This window comes from Pholcus phalangioides, unplaced genomic scaffold (assembly GCF_987345545.1).
Source record: "Pholcus phalangioides strain wild (caught in Gottingen) unplaced genomic scaffold, Ppha-v1.0 ptg000021l_1, whole genome shotgun sequence".
NCBI lineage: Eukaryota > Metazoa > Arthropoda > Arachnida > Araneae > Pholcidae > Pholcus > Pholcus phalangioides.
The window spans coordinates 7,660,835-7,675,529 of NW_028301614.1; the positions used below are offsets into that span (position 1 = coordinate 7,660,835).

General features: G+C 35.0%; 1 pseudogene; it reads left to right on the forward strand.

The window, feature by feature from the left end:
• The first annotated feature begins 10,225 nt into the window (after nt 1-10,225).
• Nucleotides 10,226-11,179, forward strand: LOC149070560 (uncharacterized; annotated as a pseudogene).
• Nucleotides 11,180-14,695: the final 3,516 nt, after the last annotated feature.

Here is a 14,695-nt window from a genome sequence, read left to right on the forward strand (position 1 = left end):
GATAAAAGAAGACTGTTGAAGAAAGCGATAAGGGATAGTAAAAAGGAAGTTGAATCTAGGTTGGCAGATAACATTGGGTCTGACCCAAAATCATTTTTTCGATACGTCAATAATGGATGTAAGGGGGCAGTTGGTCCCCTCTCGATAGGAGGCTCTAAGGTAGAGAGCAATGTAGGCATGTGTAGTGCTTTCAATGACTTTTTCGCGTCGGTTTTTAATGGAGATAATGATATTCGATATACGGGTGTTGCATGGGGTAATAAAACCCTCAACGATATTCAAGTAGAAGACGTGGAGGTCCTAAATCTTCTAAGAAATGTATGTGCAAGCAAAGCACCAGGACCAGATGATATCTATCCCAGGGTTCTCAGGGAAGGTGCTAATGAATTGTTGGGGCCAGTCGCACAGATATACAGGAGTAGTGTTGCTGAGGGTATCGTCCCGAGAGATTGGAAACTGGCTAACGTTGTTCCGATATTTAAGAAGGGTAGTAGAGAAGTGGTGTCTAATTATCGTCCAGTGAGTTTGACGAGCTCCCTCTCGAAAATTTTGGAAATTATCATCAAAAGGCAGTTTGTGAAGTGGATAGACGAGAATAATGTATTGTCGGATAATCAGCATGGGTTCAGGAAGGGGAAGTCATGTGTAACTAACCTCCTTTGCTTCTATGATTACGTGACTAAGGCTTTGGGTAAGAGCAAAAATGTCGACGTTGTTTACCTTGATTTCCAGAAGGCATTCGATCGGGTACAACATGGCAAACTCTTGAAGCGTTTACACGAGATTGGAATAGGGGGCAACTTGCTGAATTGGATAGAATCGTGGTTAAGAGATAGGTCGCAACGAGTTATGGTGAACGGGGAATTCTCTGGTTGGACAGACGTCACAAGTGGAGTTCCTCAGGGAAGTGTCCTTGGCCCCATACTTTTTTCACTTTTTATCGACAAACTCGATCAGGGTATCGATGGAATTACTAGCAAATTCGCAGATGATGTGAAGCTAATGGGGGTAATCGGGAATGAAAGCGATAGGGAGTTGCTCCAGACCAACTTAGACAAGATTGCAGCATGGGCAAATGAATGGAGCATGACGTTTAGCGTAGATAAGTGCATGGTCGCTCATTTTGGTTCGAACAACCCACGGTTCTCTTACGAGTTGAATGGTGTCACTATCCCGGATGCAACTAGAGTCACCGATTTGGGAATTCTCATTGACGAGCGACTTAAGTTTTCTGAACATTGTTCAGCGGTTGTCAAAAAAGCGAATAGAATGCTTGGTCTCATTTTCAAAAAGGTCTCTTCGCGTTCTCCTAAAGTCATTCTTCCGCTTTTTCGAGGCTTAGTTCGTCCTGGACTGGAGTATGCGGTAAGGTTTTGGAGACCATACCTACAGAGGGACATAGACTTGATTGAAGGGGTGCAGAGAAGAGCTACGCGTGTCCTTATTGGCACACAGGGCTTGAGTTATGAAGAGAGACTTCATTTTTTGAATATGTTTACATTGGATGAACGCAGGTGTCGAGGAGATATGATCGAAGTGTTCAAAATTTTCAATGGGATGGATAGGATGGACCATGAACTTTTAGTACACCGCCAATCAACCGCTTTTACAAGGGGACACCAGTATCGATTGGTGAGGGACAATGCAAGGTTATGGTGTCGCAGGGAATTTTTCTCTAATAGGGTTGTTAATAAATGGAATAGCTTACCCCCGGAGGTAGTAAATTGTAACACAATTGACACGTTTAAAAAGAAATACGATAAACATGTTGGGGTAAATCGAGAAGCTATCCATTCTTAGAATAAGACAACCATAAGTATTCTTTATGGGCATTGTATAATATTTTATCATGTGTATATATTGTTTATAATTTGTGTTAATTGCATTTTTAATGGGGTTGCTGTATTTTTGAAACATATGACATCCATATTTTTATGGGCATCTTTTTATCAGCCACCTCGTTGGGCATTTTGCCTGTTGTGGCGTTGTATTTGTATTTGTATTTGTATTTGTATAAAATGGGAGTTGATTTCTCTTACGGAGGTTTTAAGAACTGTCTGATGCGAAGATGAATTCGGGAAAGAAAATTCAGCGGGTACAGGATGAAATTATTTCCTATCCATAGAATAACTCAGAAAATATTTTGATATGTTGTGATAGTTTTGATTATTTTATAATTCTTTAACAAAAACCCTAATTAGAAATCATACGAAATGACATTTCTGAACCCCAATTTGATGCTTAATCAAAATAAATGACAAGAAAAAAAATCGAAATATCAAAATACCATAGAAATTTGCAAAAAAATATTTTGCTTACATTCTAATCTTTTATAATTTTTATTTTTCTGTCAATGTTTTTATGAAACGGAAAAGAATACATGAACTTGAACATAATAGATACTTCTCTACTAAATGAAAGAAGAAAAAAATAGCTCTGAATAAAAGGGCAACTAATTAACACGAAACTCTACTACAGAAGAATGACAAGAACAATAAAATAAATTCAGAAAAAAATGCATTCATTCAGGAGTTATTTGTCTAAAAAAAGGGGCATTCCTTTCACTATCCGATAAAGACCATGTTGGTTGAAAGTGAAATATATGCCTTTTAGCTAATTGCGAAATAGAAAATAATAAATATATTTCTTTGTGTGTTATTTTCAATGAGGAATTTCTGTAAATTATGATTCTTTTGGATTTTTTTCGAAAGGAAAAATAAATCTTACTTATTTTTATAAAGATATTTTCCCACGATATGAGTTTCAATGTAAATTTTGTATTATGAGTGATTTTATCCCTTTTCAGACCCTGGGTTACGAATGGCTAGGTTGCTTTTTTATACAAATACAAGGCCACAACAGGCAAAATTCCCAACGAGGGGGCTGACAAAAATGTACCCATCACAATTTTAGATGTCATAATATTTCAAAAATACAGCTACCCAGTTAAAAATTCAATTACAAACAATATATATACATGATGAAATATTACACAATGTCCGTAAAGAATACTTTTATGGTTGTCTAATTTTCTTCATACTAATTTTTCTCACTGTACAATTTTTTTCTTATGACCTAAGGTAGTTAAGCCCTGGCTGAAAGGATTGTGTAAGTTTTGAGTTAGCAATATGGTGATATGAACTTTGTAAGCTTCCATCAGAGGGCAGCACTTACAGTTGAAATTTCAGAGATTTTTTATGATGGCTTCCAGGAGAAAGTGTTTCCGTTAAAAGTGTGATTTGTTCACATAAACTTCAGCAATAAAATTGTATGTGAAAACGTACCTAGTCATCTATACTATCGAATATACCCTAAATCATCTCAGCTGAAAAAAGAAATTAACGAAATTTGTTATTGATATAGAAAAAATTAAAAACAAATTGAAAAATAAAAATTTGCTGACATTTCTCTGTTTGAACATCAAAAATGCGAAAACATTATAAAAATCCAAAAAAAAAAAAAAAAAAAATTCTCGGGTCTGAACGGGCTGTGGGAATTTTGGATTATGTTATACACATAGTACATTAAATTCGATATATACGATTCTCGGAAGGTAGCTTCTCTAACAATTTTGTTTTGTCCTCTTTTAAGTACAACCATTGAAACAGAATTACTGGGACAAATACGCCTGTTTGTATAATATTTAAAAAAATCGTCTAAAAATATAACCACGATCAAATATCGTTGACCGTATATATATTATTCACCATCAACACGATACGCATTGATTGGAGCCACTGTGACAAAGTAAGCATTACAGAAGTCATTGTAGAGGCCCACGAACAATTATTGTCCGACATTTCTTTTTATCATTCCGGGAAGTCGTTGGCTGCGAAAGAAGTAAATGCATTTTAGATAACTATACAGTTATTGCTTGTTTGTGTTTGTGCTATTTTTAATAACTTATTTCTTTAAATTCTGATTCATTTATTTTTTTCGATTGAAAAAACAACAACTTATTTTTACAAAGATATGCCCATAAATATAACCAGTTTCAATGAAAATTTTCTATCATGAGTGATTTTATGGGGATTCTTGATTCTGTTATACACATAATACTTTAAATTCGAAATATACGATGCTTGTATTGTAGCTTTTCAGACAATATTGCTTCGTCCTTTTTTTATATACAACCATTGAAACAGAATTATCGTGACCAGATACGCCTATATATGTATATATAAAAAATAAATTCCTCTAAAAATATAACCACGAACAAATATCGCTGAGCGTATAGATATTGCGTTCGCCATCAACGCGATACGGCTGTAAAGGAAAATTTTGTTTTTCTTTATATCCGCACAAAGAAAAGGATATCTTAGTATCAGATGTAAGGTAGGGCAGGAGAGAGAGAAAGAGCGTCAAAACTCTATTATTCTACTACGCCTTGGAAGTATTTTTCACGACGCTCTCAGTAGGCAATCAGATTTTTACGACTATCTTTTAGTGCCCAAACTCGTGTACCAAGAAATGGATGAGAACAAAAAAGAAAGGACACCCGTGGCATTCATAAATGGTTTTTATTTCGCCGGACTGGTTATTACTTGGAACAGAGATTCCCTCCGTTTTATCCATTTGCTGACAGGAGTTCCTTAGACAGCGGGTCGAGCAGCTCGAAGAGCTTCCATCATTATTCTGGATCAGCGCAAAGCTATTTACTTCATACGATATTAATATTGCTGTCACTAAATGCATACAGATTGTTTTTAAGATTCATGAATTTTAGACTGCACTTTTTAAACTTGTCTCTTATATAATTTTTTACTCGTAAAAATCTTCATGCTTTGAAATTAAAGGAACATTAATGATTATAGATAATGAGAATCTACCACAGTTTATAGATAGGTATTGAGAATCAAATACAATAAAAAAAAATTTAATGAGAATCAAATACAATAAAAAAATTTTTAATGAGAATCAAATACAATAAAAAAATTTTTAATGAGAATCAAACACAATAAATAATTACAGACGATCCCACTTAAAAAATTCTAACGGAGAGCGTTTTCCTGCTTAGTACGACCCAACTCTAATTCTTATTGAGATTTCCCGTTTACAACGTTTTGTCGTAACAATGTTTTGTAAAACGTAATACGCGGGATCCACCGTCAATAACGAAAATCAACCACAATGGATAGACAGTGAAAATGAAACACAACGGACATAATAGGAATCAACACCTATAAATAGATAGTGAGAATTAACACCGATATATAGTTAAATAATAAGAATAAACTACAATTGATAGGTTATCTTAAAAAAATACCAAGTGATACTTCAATGATGGGGATCAAACAATGGATCATTATGCAATGAGAATCAACAACAATGTATAGGTAGATGGGGAGAAACAACCGCCATTTAGAGATACTGAGAATCATTCAAAATTGATTGATACCTAATAAGAATCGAACAACATGGATAGATAGATAAGGAGAATCAACCAAGGTCGATGATAATGAATCAAATCCCAATGGATAAATAATTAGAATCAACCACTACAATAGAAAATGAACATCAATATATAGATAGATGTTGAGAAACTGAAAATTAACCACAATGGACAGATAATGAGAATTAACAACCATGGTCATATAGACAATAAAAATCAGCAGCAATGTATAGATAGATAGTGAGAATCAACCAGAATTGGTAGGTACATAATGAAAATCTATAGTTTTTGAATTTTTTTTAGAATTCAGTAAAATCTCATACATAATAATTATATTATTATATATACAGGGTGATTATAAAAAAACTATTCCGACATATAGGCCCCTAACTATCATACCATTCACAGAAACTGAATGAAATTTTGGCATAAGGTATTTTGATGTATGCGCTCAAGAATGATATGGAAAAAAACAGTGTCACTCTAACAGTTACGGTTACAGTGAGAAAATTTCGAAAATATCAAATGGAAACACCAAGTGTTGAGTATTGGAATGTGATCTCCATTGTGGAAAACCCTAAATAGCGTTCGAACGGCAACTGTAGCATGAAAATCACCGGCGGTAGATAGGCTAAAAGTGAGGACAACCAATAAGGACAGAGAAGAAGCATGAAATAAAGCATTTTAGTGTTTCACAAATTTTCCACATGACCTTGTGGAGGACTAATCAGGCTGGGATCTCAGCCGAAGAAACGGTGTGACGAATGAAACGAACATTAATGCTCTGGCACACGGCAAAGTCCTTTTTACTTTTTCCTTGCCTAGCTCCGGGCATTTTCGTGCTACAGGTGCCATTCCAACGCTATTTAGTGTTTTTCAGTATGGAGATCGCATTCCAATACAAAAAACTTGGTGTTGCCATTTGATATTTTCGAAATTTTCTCACTGTAACCGTAACTGTTAGAGTGACACTGTTGTTTTCCATATCATTCTTGAGCGCATACCTCAAAATACCTTATGCCAAAATTTCATTCAGTTTCTGTGAATGGTATGATAGTTAAGGGCCCATATGTCGGGATAGTTTTTTTTATAATCACCCCGTATATATTATATATTATTATATATATGAACATGTTCGCGAACTCTAACCACTCTTTCTTCATTACAGATTAATGAATTCATTCGAAGTGCATCATACATAAAACCATAAACGTAATGATTTTCATCATTACCATTTGACTTATTGTTCGGTGAAAACAGTATAAATTTCTCATGAACTATGAAAAATAACTAAATAAAATTGGAAAGTTTATATAGTTATGATTTTAAGAATTTTCGAAACTGTAAGATCTTCTTCCACACAGTAATTGGAATATTTTGGTGCACTTAAATATGGGAATGAAACAAAAAAAACCCCTTAAAAGTAAGAGTTTTTCGAAGAAATTAAAAGTGAAACTCATGTTTAAGGGGATGGTATAAATATATTCAGCATATAAATATTAAAATAAACCATATAGGTTTTATCGTTATTTTGAGCACGTACGATCTTAATTAAATTCAAGTTTAACATATGTTGGATAAAACTGCATAAATTTCTTACAAAACTTTAACATGATAGAATGAAAAAAAAAAATTCGCAAATAAAAGCATCGCAATTAAAATAGACCAGATAAATTCAAAAATTCAAAGCTAAAGATTAAAAAAAATATTTTAGTAAAATGCACAGTATGAGAGGAAAAACACCGGAAAAAACTCAATTTTCCCCCCTTTTTGGAGAGATATTTTTGCTTTATTCGAAAAAAAAGGAATAACCAGGGGGGGGGGGAAATCGTTTTTCCTCTTTTCAAGCAGTTTTCTAATTGGTGGCGAGAAACAATTTTGTTTCTTTCTCGGAAGTTTATAGGTTCTTACCAAGATATAAATAGCAATCTAAAACTCTTATTCCACATATTATTGTAATGTAATGAAGGTAACTCTTTTGTATAGGTTTCTTTTTTTTCAAATTGGTTGCATCATAAGAATAATAAATTTTTAATAAAACAGATTGTCTCCATTGCCTCCTCAATTTCTATCCATAAAGGTTTATAGTTTCAAAAATGAAACTATTTACGCCCGATGGGTACTAACATTTCATTGAGTAAACTCGTTTTTCATATCACAATTTTTTTTTTAAATTTTCTATGTATATGTGGAATTCATAAGGTAGATTTTCACATATGGGAACTATTCAAATACATCGAAATGAATGGTAAATTATATCTTCAAAAAATAAATTTGCATTCTCGTTCTCGGGTGAAAAACATTTATTCACACTGGGAACAATCGGCTTTGAATATACAGTTTCAAAATCACGAAAACAGAATCTTTGTTGTTGGCTTCTTCACATGTTTTATATATCAACAGAGAAAACACTTTTACAGGCATGATTACTGATTACACTGCTCAACACTGTTGTTAAAGTTATTTCAGTTACTTTAGGGTACATTGGTGGGGGGGGGGGGGGCTACTTATCCTGATACTGGCATTGGTTTTGTCAGATTGGCTGTAGTTTTTGAGATATAGTGAAAATTACATTTCAATGGTAATAGATAAACAGCGTACAAATTATATTGAAACTCCGTTTTAAGGGGGCGACGCATGCTGGTAGTTTTTCGGCGGGTGCTCTGGCCTGGCACCCATGATCCACCCCAGCATGACCCAACTCACACGGGCAAAAGACTTACATCCCGGAAGGGACAGAGCCCGGGTCGTATCTGGTCTCACAGAATAGCATGACAAAAACGATGACATTTTCTGTGCAGAAAGAAATTAAAAACCCATCAGCAAGTGGTTAAATCGAGGAAGTCGTGTTAAGTCGCTGCTGTGGTGGTCGAGTGGTTATAGTGACGGACTCGCGATGCAAGGTTCCGGGTTCCAACCCCACAGTGGTGGTCGGCTGAAGTTGGTTTTCGGTGGTTCCAAGGCGTAAATGCGAGCCGATCTCCCCGTTAAAAAGTCTCGCCACAGAGAACAACAGTCCTACAACGATAAATCATTCAATCATAACACTTCACTCATTGTTAGAAAAACTGGTGGCAGATGGCAGCACTACACATAACAAGCATTACAGAGAAACAAAAAAAAACTTAACGTCAGGTTTCACTACACGTACACACACATTCCGCATTCACGCAGGGTTCCGCGGGGGGCGGGGTGCATGTGTGGTGTAGCAGTAGTAGGTAGGGCCTCCAAAAAAAATGGCTCGGGGATCCATGATGTTCTTAAGTCAGCCACCTAGTTGGGCAATTTGCCTGTTGTGGCGTTGTATTTGTATTTGTATAAATCTTAGTCAAATTGATCAGAAACATAGGCATCCTCGATACGGCAAATTTTATAAGCTATTTACTTTGGGGTTGCTGTTACGAATGACGTATTTCTGACAATAATTTAAAAAACAAAGCACATTAGCTTAAGAATTAAGTCAGGATGCATGAAAAAATTGCTTGATATAATTTTGTTTGACACGATGAACATTTCTATCGAACTGTGTTGAAATTTTAATTGTTTTGCTTTTCATTCGAAAAAGGATTTCTTTAATGATGACGTCATTATTTATCAAGACAGAGTACGAAATAAAAGAAGCTTTATTTTTTTACTGGAATCTAAACGTACGGACAATACATTGTCTTATGGCAGCGTCTCCTCAACCTGGTGGTGCACGCTTGGTTATTCAATTCTAATTGAATGAAAAATTATTGAATTTTTCTAATTTATTTTACTAATATTCATATGGGTTCGACTAAAAATTGTAGCTTCATACTTAGGTTCACCTTGCCTCATCAAGGACAATGCGGGAAATATTACGATCCGGAATACGGAACTCATCGTAGCCAAAAAATGTACAGGGTAGGAAAAACTCCTCTTAGAATCTTTAAAAATTCATAAAAACCGGAGAAATGATCGAAATAAAAGACTGTTTGCAGGGTTAGCATTGCTATGTGGCGGGATTTTTTTTAAAACTGGGGAAAATAGCTCAAAAAACAGGCGATAGGTGGCACTGGTACGAGTGACTTCGGTGGAAATATGCAAATGAACTTGTGATCCTAATCTACACCCACTTCACCGTTGTAAACCGTGTATGTGGACGTGCTGCACTCTGCCGTTGCTGGATTTGTGACTCGCCTGCAATGTGGTATCCCTTGCGGTGGTGGTCATGTGGAACACATACTGCTGTAATAAACGATTTGGAGGTATTCTGTTCGCGTTATTGGTATCCTTTCTTTGACTTGTGTACGTCAGTGACACCTATCAGCAGTTTTTGAGATTTTTTTTTTCCTGTCTTAAAAAATTCCCTTGACCTAGCGATGTTAACTCTGCAAAATGTTTCTTATTTCGGTTATTTTTCCGATTTTTATGAATTTTTATAGTTCTTACGCGGACTTTTTGCCCGCGTAAAAAGAGTTTATGGCAAGTTCTTTAATGAAAGGATGACGTTACTCTACGCTACCATACGAAGGTGTTTGTTCTTCATTGAGAAAAATAAGGGAAGTGGGATCTCGAGGGAGATCCCGAATTGTCATCAAAAATGTTGCCATGAGTCAGCAAAATCAGTAATCATAATTAAATACGAGGCAAAACAGATAAATTCAGGGGCAAAAACGTTGAACATGACACAAATGTGACTATAAATATAAATATATCCATCGTTGTTTAGCCGGGGTTTGTTGTTGGGGTGATGTTTATCAATTGTCTTGCATTCAGCTCTGAAACATCCTTAGTTTTTTTTGTCCTCATTTTTCTCCGTGCTTGTGGTGAATTCAATTGTTAGTTAAAAATTTTGAAGGGAGAAGAAAGATGAGTGGCGGAATTCCATACCCACTGTGGGGAGTAAAATAAGTTTAATTTCTAAATCGTAGATATGCTATGAAGGGATATTGTACACCATCGATACAAAACAGTCTACTGTTGCTTTGGCTAAAGTTCGATCATTTGGTGCCCACTGAACATCCTGTTGCACCTAGAGATGAAGTCTATGAATATATCATATTTAGAGCTAGTGATATAAAGGATCTTCAAGTATGTGAAGCTGCGAAACAACAGCATATACTTAACAGTGGCCTTCCAAATGATCCAGCTATTGCACAGCACTCCGCGCTCTTGTTCCCTCTCTACCAAGTGCACCATTCAGTCCTCAAAGTGCAGCTAGTTCTTTTGGGCCCATCGGAGCGCAATACCATCTTGCCAAACTTATATTTTTCCCCCGCATTCAACGTGACTCCGGGTTCACAACATTTAGATTCTAGATCAGAAACTTCTACCGTAACTCCTCAGCAGAGCAAAGGCCAACTCTTGATGGAAACGTTCCTCTTCCGGGACCAGTTGGTACATCACGACCAGAGTCCAAGGAAAATATAATAGCTGTATACACGCCAAGTTGGTGGTAGAGTCTCACCAGTACAACAGCAGCAACAGAATGCTGGATCGTCAAATCAATCGCAACGTAGATCTGGTCCACAGGGGCACAGGATGCAGCAACAGCAAGAATCGCCTCAACGAGGTTTAAATCAGCATAGACAGAGACGTCAGGGACGTAGTAGACAGAATTATCCGGGTCGCACCAAACTTCTCCAGTTTGATGACGAATATGGTTTTGAATCGGCAAATGCTGAATTTCAGGAATTGGAGGGTAAACTGGCAAAAGTGAAAATAGAGTCTCCATCTAATTCGAGCGTGGGTCACGAAGAAGAGAAGAAAGATGAACTGGGCAGAACTTCTTTTTTACTGATGTATTTGTTTCAGATATTTTAGTGGTCATTGAGTTTAGAAAGTTTGAGAGAAACCCCGTCTTATTGTAACAATGTACATTGATTAGCCACTGAAACCTTCCCAGATATATTCTTGATCGGCTTTGTTATCTCCTTTACTTGGTACAAGGGAAACCGATTCCTGTTCCTTCCTTTTTTTTTCACTCTGAAGAAGGGCTGAAAGTCAGTTTCAGCGAAGTAAAATCTTCGGATTATGGTTCCGCGTGATTAGAAATAAAAAAAGAGAAACATGGATATAATTCAAAACATATTCGCTACATTGAGGTTTTTATTCGTTAGATAGGGGTTTGAACTATATTTTCACTAGAATTTCGGAAAGAAAATTCTTTAGATCGAGTAATTAATTGAATCGAAGATCTTAATACGAGACCTCTGTATACAGAGTGTCCCGTAATTGCTAATGTGGTCTTTATCTCATCAATTGTCAATCACAGAGGTATAATTAAGAGGTATAATCGCAGAGGATAATTTAAAAAATGCTCAAAAAATTCATTCAAAACTACCCTGTACCAGTAGTGAGAATAAAAATACAGTGTGTCACAAGATGAAAGAATTTAAATTTTCAAACGGTCCACCTGCCCTCCACCTTCCAAGTGGAACTTTCTTGTTCTGTATCTCGTGAAACCAACAAAAAAGAAATTCACGTTTCTAAGTGCAATATTCACTAAGATATTTGAATTCAAAGATCGGATATAAAAGTAATGAAAAAACAGCAAAAAGTAACTGGCAAAGTTCCTTTCCCCGGATTTATGCTGTCCTTTCCCGACGTTTGAATTCCAAGGAATATTGCGCTTGGAAACTTGGCATTTGTTTGCTGATCTCAAACTAAGAAATCTCAACACGCGTGCTTTCGTTCGTGTTGAGAGTAAGGATATAAATATATTATATATTTTTTCAATGATATTGAAGTGTATAGACCAAAAAACAAAATCTACCGGAAAGAAAAAGAAAAGGAAAGAACATAATGATTCTTTCCGAAGTGTTCGAAAATCAGACAGACCCAATATTTCGCTGTCTCTGTACATCCGATCCGCAATAATTTCCTTCGTCTTCTCTAAGCCCGAGGCTGATGACAACCGACACCTCGTGGAAATCTCTCATTTGGAAGAAAACTATATCAACGTCCTGCCACTCGAATGATCAAGTAATCTTGAAAAAAAAAAAAAAATCAGGAAAAAAAATATATTTCTTCCTCCTTATCAATTGTGCCAATTAAATGTCATCTACTCACTTTACGAATCAATTTATTCCAAAAAGTTTTCAGCGCAATTTAAAAAAGAAAAGAAATAGCTCTTTTTCAAATCGGGGAAATTATCGAAATATATTATTTTTGTATTTCAAGAGGAACATTTACATTGGGTATATTAAATATGTAGAAATGAAAATCCATCCCATTTCGATATAACTTGAACTGCATAAACTGAGGCTCAATTAATTTATATAATGTTATTAGCTTTTTTTTTTAATATGAATTCCCTAACTATGCCACATTACTATAATTTTAAATTGAAATAGCTACATACAGTAACAGGTCAGTGATGTATAGGGCGTCCTCTAAGTATTAATGCGGCCTTTATTTCATCAACCATCCGTTGTAGAGGTGTAGTTTCAAATAAAAATAAATGTCCAAAAAGGCATTCCAAAACTATTCTGTACCAGTTTTGGGAGTAAAAATACAGTGTGAAACCAAAAAATGAAACACATTTTTATACGGGTTTTTCTTGCTGCCAATTTTTATACATAGAAATAATTTTTAAGGAAAATTGAATAAATAAGCGCAGTTAAATAAAATACATTTCAGTGTTGAAATTCTATCCAATGCTTATGTTATTTTTACACGAAATGCGCCCTTTAACTTTATTTTTTTGGAGACATGGGGCATATTGCCTTTTCTTTCAACTGCCACAGACCTGTTTCTCTGCTCACAGAATTTCGATGCGGATTGACAAAATAACATGATGTTTTATGCACTATAGGTAAATGTTTTTCTGCGCAACAAAAAGTGGTGGGTAAGCACACATTTTCAGACTCTAAACGCTCATATTTCTGAAATTTATTCAATATGAGAAAATTGTGCCGTTCTTAGTTACTCTTGCCCATAAACAATAAAATGATAAAAACAAAATTTCATAACCAAAAATATGCTTAGTCGAAAATATTGGAAACAATTATACAATACAGTATTATATTACATTTAAGAAAGACATCAATGAACTAGAACCCCTCTTCAGCCACCTACAAAATAAAACTGATACAATTCTTCGATTCAAATTAGCATCTGGATTTTGGTTAATGTGCCGCATTAAAAAAACAATACGATATGGTATTAGATAATATGTTATAAGTAATAATATTAGTTGGATTATGAAATTTGCTTCGAAATTTTAACAATTGTTAAAACAGTATTGTGCGTGGTAAAACAATATTAGTAAATTTTTCAAAATGTAATCCTTCTCTAATTTTTGTTACTAAATGAATGCTAGAGACCGCTATATTCAGGAATATTTACTTTTATTATCATAAGTACACAAATAATAACTGTTAAAATTTCAAAGCAAACTTGATAATTCAAATAATATTATTGTTTATAACATATTATCTAATATCATATAGTATTTGTTTTTCCATTTTTCTCAATAATCCAAATCCGGTCCCTGATTCAAATCGAAGAAATTTAATAGTTTTATTTGATAGGTGGCGGAAGAGAGGGGTTTTGGTTCCCTAATGTTTCTCACATGTAATACATGTTGATTCTAAATTCATAGGACAAACTTTAGAGGAAATATAAGACGCACATTGAACACTAACGCATTACACACACACAGACTAAACATATTCAACATTGAAGAACCAGACACATCCCCACTTCACAACTCTCAGAGATATATATCCAAGTGTTCCCGAAGGATGTGTATGTCCAGGAATTTTATTAAAGATTTATACACCTAACATATTTTAATTATAATTATATTATAATTTGATACACCGAAAGACAAGCATTGTTCACCATAGAATGTGCGGTCGAGTCGTAATAGCAAAGGTGGTAGAGGGTGTTTTTTGAGAATGCACACAATATCGCTTCACCAAAAACAATAATTATATTTTTCCGACGGATTTGCTGCGATACGTGTCATCAACCATTCGAGGGTGCATATGAACCTTCAGGTTGGACAGGAGTTTGTTCTTTTTATTGGTGAAAGGACCATCAAGGTTGTATTGCGCCAAACAGTGATCAAGCGGTATAATGACTTAAGATCGAATCTGTGTTACCCAAGTTGCACCCTTACAAGGCCTACCACATTACAATACCCTGCATTCTGGTCATGAGCATTGGCGTACAATAAATCTGTCTCACAGAAATTTTGAGCTACTAACCTTCAGAAGTATTTTGAATTAACAGAAATGTTGATAAATATATCACACAGAGTAAAAGTATTTTATTTAGATATTTTAAATTTTTACTAATGCATTTGAAAATATTTTCAATTTTTGAAAGTCT